A 9,115-nucleotide genomic window follows, 5' to 3' on the forward strand; every position below is an offset into this window, starting at 1 on the left:
AGTTTATATATAGCCACAAACTTTACTATAGCTATAGCTCCAAAAGTTTTAGTTTTTTGTCAAACAAAAAAATAAATTAATTAATCTATAACCCTTATAAAAGCCCCAACCACCCTTACTGTTTCACATTTACTGTTCCTTATGAACAGGAAATTGACGTTTCTGCCCTCCCTTGCCCTTAGCACCCTTCCTTGATTGACCAAATTTCCAGGGGTGGTTTGGTCTTTTTGCTTTGACATTCCAAGTGTTCTGAATGAGCTGACGCGTGGCATTCATCCTCTTGGTCTTTTCGTGTTGCCCATTTCTCTCTCTTGCTTTTGCTCCTCTCATCATCACTTCTCCTAAGCATCCTCAAATTTCCCCCTTTCTCTCCTCCATTGAAGCGCACTTTGAGTTCTCCATTAAAGCGCACTCTGAGTTCTCTGATCCATTGAAGCCTACTTTGAGTTTTTTGCCGGTGAATTGGATTTTCAACTTTTAAGTCCGGCGTTTTCTGGAGGTTTTATTGTTTTATCCTTTGTTTTTTTTTCGCCTGATTTCGAAATTCTAGGGTTAGGGTTAGGGTTAGGGTTTTTGGTTGGTTTTCAAGATACTCAAATCTTGATTTGCTTTAATCAAAATTCTTCATCTTTTTTGATGAAGTTGAGTTACTGGGTTCATTTCTTCTGCTGTAAATCGATTGAATTGTAGTTTGAAGCAATGTTTACACCCCATAAGAAGGTTTTTACGGATTGGTCTTTGTCGCCGAGGAGAGAGAATCAGAAAACTCCAGTGCCGAATACTAATTCTAGCGCACGAATTTCTGAAAATGGAGGTGCGATTGCTGTTAGGGATGGAGACGATCTCGAAGATTTGGATGGAAGAACTGCTAAGCTTGAAAATGAGGTGGGTTTATTTGTTAATTATATCTGTTTTATCTTAATTACTTAATTTACCTGTTTTTTTTTTTTTTTTTTTTTTTTTTTTTGCATGAATTATGATTTTTTTTTGCTCACCTGGGTTTGCTCTGTTTTTACTTTATTTTTGTGGGTCTTACTGTATTTTTTTCAATTCAATGAATTTTAGTATTTTGTGCTCTGATTTGAGTAGATTTGTAGTTTTGCTTAACGATATAAGTACTCCGTATTGTCTGAAGTATAATATTAATGAATGTTGGGTCTACTTGAGTAAGGTTGAGAATTAGTTGTTTTTTGCCGTATTTTAATTGGAATTCCCCACTTAAAAAAAGAAGAAGCTTGAAGCTGTGTATGTATTGTAGTCAGTGAAGTGTTGGGTGTAGCGGATGTGAGGTGCATTGGGTTAATTGCTTCTTCCGTTGTACCAAAATGGCGATCGACCTTGAATTATTACCATTTTTAGCTTTTATCTTCTTCATTTCGTTCTTTGTAAGGTATGTGGCTTTGTTTTAAAATTTAACAATTTTTTTCCCGCTTCTTGTTGTTAATTGTAAATAGATAATAGTGTTTTTTTGTTTTGGCAGCTGTTAATTTCATGGAGTGGTTTGAAGGAGCTTCTTTGGTCGCAGCTGTGGATCTGGTTATTGCTATGTGTGAGGTGTGGTTAGTTATTGTTTCGCATTTTTTTGCGAATTTTAGTTTAATTATTGTTGAGTTTGATGAGTAATGTGATTTGGTTGATTTAATTAATTAATTAGTTCATTGCTATGTTGTTTTAGTTTAGTTAGTTAATTAGTTCATTAGCCTAATTAAGTATGTTATGTTTTAGCTTTAGCTAATAAAATTGTGAACAAAAATTAATTTCCTGTAGATTTCTATTATAAATTAATTAGAGATTAACTTAGCCTCATTAAGTATGTTAATAAAAATTTGGCTTTGGAGGTTACAGTGGGAAAGGAAATTTGCTTTGGAGACTACACTGTTTAGATACAGTATTTATACTTTGTATTAATTAATGGTTTTGTATTAATTCGTTATTTTGTGTGATTTTTGTTTTTCGGTGCTTGTTGTTTTTGTGAAATGTGGTTGTTTATTGTTTTAGTTGGGTGATTTGATGGATTTTTTTTACTTTTTGAATGTGGGTTGGTTTAGCTTGAGCTTTTATAAGGGGAATGAGGTGGTAGTACTTTTGGGATTTTGAGCTTTTATCTGCAATCATACTTACTGGACTTTGTGTTGTTAATGCTGGGAAAATGTGTTGATGTTAATTAGGTTTTCAATCAATGCCTTAGAATTTGGACTGGAAATTTACAATCAAATTGAGATCTTTGAAGTATTAGTCATCGGTTTTGATTTTTATTTTATTTTTTTTGGTTTCGCTTCACTGGTTCTGATTATGAAAAGAATGTCATTGGGTAAAATAAACTCAAGCCAGTTAAATAATGTGTGAAAGGGTTGAGTGGTAAAATTACCAATAGGTCTGGCTGACAACTAACTCTCTATTTTCAAGTTGCTCAGAAAAACAATGATGTGCAATTGCCAACATATATTGAGAGGTGAGTTCTTAAATAAAAAGTAATCTTTATGTGGTTTTCCCCTGTTTAGCTGTTTGATTTTGACTGTTCACTTTTGAAGTGCATATCAGATAAATTTTTGTTATCATTGTTAAATTTTTTTTTTTTTTTTGAAAGAAAAGATAGCCATGTATTAAAGATTAACCGAGGTCCAATTCCGCCAAAGTGATAATACTTTGAGGGAACGGACCTAAACGAAGAAGCTCAGAGTTAGTGCCGGTATCTCACCTTGCAACGAGGTGAGCAACCGTATTACAAGATCTTTTAATGTGAGCAAAATTACATCCAACAAACAGCAAGCTATCTTTTCTAATATCTTCATAGACCAAGTGAATAGGAGACATCCCACCAGCAGCAGACTTCACAGCTTGAATGGCATTCAGAGCATCACTTTCTACCTCAATTCGATCATACCCAAACCTTCTAGCCACCTGCAGCGCATACCTTATTGCTATAGCTTCAGCCACCTCTGAGGAAGTATAATGTGATACCCTGGCAGCAGCAGCTAGGATTTGGCCCTCCTCATTGCGAATGACAACACCAAGCCCCACCTTGCTTCCCCCTAGCACATGTGCATCTGAGTTTACCTTGACCCATCCGTGACTAGGTTTTTGCCACAGTAATGCAGCACTCAAAGAAATCTGCCCACCAGAATGAGGGCTAGGCAGAACCTTTTTAGCATATATATTGTAATCAGACACCAATCGCACATAGCCAGCAGCCAACATTACAGCATTTGGGTTCTCACCTTGGAAGAGCTTTAGGTTCCTCCCTCTCCACGCAGCCCACATAAGAGCAGCCATAGTGCTCACGACCCCTGCATTGTTAAATAATTGGTGGAGTGTTAATACCTGATTTAAAAGTATTGATTCTTTATCAAATCTTGCGATCATGGCGTATGGGTATGGATATGGGTGAGATTTTCTGTATTTTTTGCAATTAAATTGATTATTTTGTTTTTATTTTTGTTTAATTAATTGGAATTTGGTATAATTTGATTTCATAATTATTGTTGTTATATTGTCATTAATATCTTAAATTTTTGGAAAATAGCAGCTAAATTCTTGATTATCTCTTTATATGAATTGTTTATAGCTCCATTGAATCTAGATTTTGTTGGATTATAGCCCTCATTGATGTGGTATTGTTGATTTAAAAAAGCAGGATCACACAAGGGAGCCCATACTTGATCTTCAAAATGTGAAATATCAGCTTGTGGCTCTTTACTTTCTTAGGGCTTAATTGTTTGTATTTAACATGCAGAGGTAGCTTTAATTATTTTGGAACTTAATGTATTTGTTTTTGGTTAATGTTGGTTATGTTAAATATAATAAGTGTAACTTGCTATTACACTATTACAACAGAGTTCCACTCATTTTCTGATTAAGAATAAGTTTTTTCGTATAAATATATTAAGTGTAACTTGCTATTACACTATTACAACAGAATTCCACTCATTTTCTGATTAAGAATAAATTTTTTTCTTGTAAAATACTTCGTATTGGGTTATTTATTTATTTATTTATTTATTTAACCTTGATTTTCCACTTGACTCCCATCCATCTTCATTAAATCTTAATTAAACTCATTCATATGTCCATTTTTCTAGCAAGTAAAATGAAAAAACTATTATGATAGCTGGTGGCTAATGACTTAATTGGAGGTAAAATGACCGGTACCTCCAATTTGGGTATATTGATCATTTTTTTAAAAAAGAACATCATTAGTGTTTACTGTTTAGTGTATGCTTTATTTTATGGAAAAACAAAGCAAATAGAAAATCAACAATGAAATATGCAAAATCATAAGAGACGAGACAGTAAGGAAAGTACTTAAGTACTTAATATGGGGAATGAAAAAAAAAAAAAAACAAATTGAAAAAGAGTATTTGTTGTAAAACCTTAGAAGACGGGGTGAAGTTAAAGGAGAAGGTAAGCAATGAAACAAGATAGCGATGAGGTAAGGTGGGGTTAGAAGACACCAATAATAATGAGAGTTTATAGTAGAATTATGCTGGATTTATACATATGTGCTTTTTAGAAGAGAGACAGAGGAAGATAGAGGGGAAGAAAGTACAAACTCTAATAATAAGATTGAAATGGATAAATATTCTTATAAATGTGAAACCCAATGAAGAAAGTACATATGCAAGTAGCACTTAACTATAAACTCTCCAAATTGTTAACAAATAAAAAGAGAATAGAGGATGGAATATAAACCACTTAAAAAGAGATTCCTAAATGAAATAGATTACTAGAGAAAATAAATAGGATACAAGTAAGTAAGTAAGATGAATGGAAGATTTTTACTCTATTGATATTACAGCACTTAGACCTCTTTCGTAAAATAACACAAGAACAAGCTATTTATGTTGTAATAACATAAAGACCTTTAAGATAATTGTTCAACAATTAAAACTTATAATTATGATACACTTATTGAATAGCTCGTAACAACAAGAATTATAAGCATTTTTAACAAAGATTTTGTGCTAGATTGGGGGGTGAAGGGGGGGGGGGATCAAGAGAAGGGTGAACAAGTACTACCTATAATTTTATTTTATATCCAATTTTTAAAATAAAAAAAAAAGGAGAGAGGGAACTACGAGAAGAATAATTAGTAAAAAAAGAGGGAGTTTGGTTAAATAAAGGAAGGAATTGTGAAAGGTAAGCAAGTGTATATCAATAATTTTCAAAGAAAGAGTAAGTAGACAAGGTCAGGGGAAGAGAAACAAAAAAAGAGAGGAGAGCTTTGGGACAATAGAAAGAGTAGGTGAGAATAAAGCACTTTAAGAGATCATTTTTAGTATTTAAAATTAAGATACAACTGTCACAAAGGAGATACATAAATGAGAGAAATTAGGAATGTGAAAATGAAAAAAAGAAAAACAAGGAGGTGGTTCAATGACTATTTTTATAGATTGTAATCAAAGAAGTGATAAAAATTACTTTTTTAAAAAGATTCTAAGATTTTAAAAACCATACAGGTTAAGTGTAAAAATGTTAAGGAATATGGAAAAGGAGAGGAGAACAAGTGAGGGTTGGAGAAGTGGTTTGAATTGAACGCAAGTAAAGATTAACTTTATGAATTTTGTAAAATTATAAAGTAAGGAAGGATGGAGTAATGGAAGGAAGGAGTGAGGAAGAGAGATGTGGTCACTTAATTGCCAATTTTATGTGCTCAAACTCAATATTTGATACTTTGTATAGAAAGAAAATTGATCAATAATATTATAATTAGGAAAAAAAATCAACCTTAATGTAAAATTGTGATAGAGGGGGGGAGAGAGAGAGAGGGGGGGCGGAGGGCGGGGGGGTGATGAGGGAGAAGGAGAGAACATTAAGGGACATGCGAGAGAGCAATAGAGGAGGAGGAATAGAGGTATGTGTTGTTGGAGAAGAATCCAAGTTAGAGAAGGGATGTGGAAGAGAGAGGGGCCGAGAGAAAAAAAAGGGGTCAGGAGAAAGAAAAGGGCCAACGTAAAAAGGGTAGGCCAGGAGAGGAGAGGAGAGGAAAGGAGAAGGCATGTTGGGAGAAGTGAGGAGTCAAGAAAGACGAGAGAGCGGACATGAGAGAGATCAGGAGTGAGAAAAAAGACCCAAAGTGAAAAGCTACAAAAAAGAGACAAAGAAAGTTGAGGAGTTGGGAGAAAAGGAGAGCAATATTAAGAGACTAGGAGAGTGACGACCATGAGAAATCAAAAGAGAAAGAACTAAAGCAATACAGGAAGATAAGGGTTGAGAAAGAAAGATAGGTCGGTAGAAAGAGGGAAGGCCCGAGAGAGAAAGAGATTGAGAGAACAAAAGAAAAAGGGAGATAGAGAGAAGGCCCGAGAGAGAAAGAGATTGAGAGAACAAAAGAAAAACGGAAATAGAGAGAAAAGGGAAAAAAGGGAGAAAGTGTACACTACAACAAAAGTGACATAAGGTAACAACAATTGGTAAAACTTTAAAAGTTATAAGTTTAATCAATAATTGATGTTTATTTTTTAATTATTGAATTTCAATTTTAATTTGGCAAATTGGATGTTGTCAATCTTCCAATCTCCCTAATCGAAACACCCGATCTGCAATCTTCTTATCGCCCCGATCGCACTACTCAGTTCGCTAATCCTCCAATGGCCTTGATCGCACCACCCAATTTGTCATTCCTCCAATTGCCTTGATCACACCACTTAGCTTGTCAATCCTCCAATCGCCCTAATTGCACCACCCAGTTTGTTAATACTCCAATCACCTTGATTGTACCACCCAGTTTGGAAAACCTCCAATCGCCCTGATCTCAACACCCAGTTTACCAAATTTCTCCAATTGCCTTGATTGTACCACCCAATTTGCCAATTCTCACATCCTTTTTATCGCACCACCTAATTTTCCAATCCTCCAAACGCTCTTATCTTAACACCCAATTTGTCAATCTTCTAATCACCCTGATCACAATACCCAGTTTAAATTTACGAGGTGAATGTATGTATAGTGTTACAAAAGAATATAAGCCGTAATATTTGACTCCTAAAGCTGGAATGTCGTGACTCCTGAATATATTTCATTTAGCAACTCGGAATTATCAACCACTAATGCTTAGATGAATAAGTCATGTAAGCCTCAACATAGCTCAACCTTCTATATAAATAAACAATCTATAGCATTTAACGTTAATCAATCAATTTTATTCATAGTCTCCATTAATATTCCTATTGACTATATATTTCATTGACACTTTACTAACCAAGGTTGGTATTGTATTAAGTGAATGTTGACTCAATGTGTAATTGTTACATGAAAATTGAAACACCAATAGATTTGTTGCACAATAAGAAATTGAATTCATTTAATTCAGTCAACACAAACAATTGGTAAAACTTTCAAAGTTATAAGGTTAATCGATAATTGAAGTTTATTTTTCAATCATTAAATTTCAATTTTAATTTGGCAAATTGGATGTTGCCAATCTTCTAATCTCCTTAATCGCAACACTCAACTTACAATCCTCCAATCTCCCTAATCGCACTACTCAACTTTTAAAGTCATTCCTCTAATTGCCTTGATCGCACCACTTAGTTTGCTAATTCTCCAATCTCCCTGATCGCACCAGTTTTTCAATCCTCCAATCACCTTGATTACACCACCCAGTTTGTCAATCCTATAATGGCCCTGATCTCAACACTCAGTTTACAAATCCTCCAATTGCCTTGATTGTACCACATAGTTTGCCAATCCTCACATCCCCATCATTGCACCACCCAGTTTTCCAATCCTCTAAACGCTATGATCATAACACCCAGTTTTCGAATCTTCTAATCTCCTTAATCATAACAACCAATTAAAATTTATGAGAAGAATGTATGTATAGTGTTACAAAAGAATAAAACCCTTTTGATATTTGATTCCTAAAGCTGAAAGGTCTTAGATATTTGACTCCTGAATATATTTCATATGGCAACTCAGAATTATCAATCACTAATGCTTAGATGAATAAGTCATGCTCAACATAGCTCAACCTGCTATATAAATAAACAATTTATAACATTCAACATTAATCAATCAGTTTTAGTCACAGACTTACAATCACCATTAATATTCTTAATGACTATTTCATTGACTCTTAACTAACCTAGGTTGGTATTGTATTAAGTAAATGTTGACTGGAAGTGCAACTGCAACATGTAAGTTGAAACATCAATAAATTTGTTGCATAATAAGAAATTGAATTCATTCAAATTAATAAACACGCCCCAAAATAACATGTTTCCAAACAATACTAATTGTTCACAATATATATATATATATATATATATATACATATATATATATACATATATATATATATATATATATATATATATATATATATATATATATATATACATATACATATATATATACATACATATATATATACATACATATACAATGAAGCCTCTGTCTACAAAACTGTAATTTATAATCGTATAATTTACTAAATCAAATTGTTTAGAGAAATTGGATATATATACACATTATAAAGAATTACATGTTCGATGATTTTTCAAAAATGTTTTAGCACTTATAAATACACATAACTTTATGACAAGTAAACTAATAAAGTAGTGATTAACATAAAATATAAGCTAATTAGATGATAAAAACCAATCAAATATCGCCAAATTGGGGGATCATACGCCATATTAATGATGATGCAAATTGTTGACAAAAACTTTTTGTATGCATATAGCTTTTCCATTTGAGTTAAACTGCTTCAATTTTAGTTGCATCATTAGTTTTGTGCACTTATTTATTAACTATAGCTAAAGTGATCATTATACACTAACCAATCAAAGCAAAGAAAAATCAACAATCAAAATGAGACCAATTACATGAACAGATAAACAACAACTAATTACACACTAATCACCGAAGCGAAATCACCATTGGGGGACCGCGCGCGTAGCGCGCGGGCCAACAACTAGTTTTTAGAAATATGAAGATCTACCACCTTGATTTCAATTTATTAATAGCTTGGTTTGTCTATTGATTGTTGTATGAGTTGATATGATACGAAGTATTTGTAATTTTCTTTTGAATGATTCAATCTAAACTTATTAATACCCTAAAAATTTAATAGAATGTAACATTATACTTTGGTGAAAATCCGTTATGTTGATTG

Source organism: Chenopodium album, chromosome 16 (assembly GCF_948465745.1).
Source record: "Chenopodium album chromosome 16, dcCheAlbu1.1, whole genome shotgun sequence".
NCBI classification, from domain to species: domain Eukaryota; kingdom Viridiplantae; phylum Streptophyta; class Magnoliopsida; order Caryophyllales; family Amaranthaceae; genus Chenopodium; species Chenopodium album.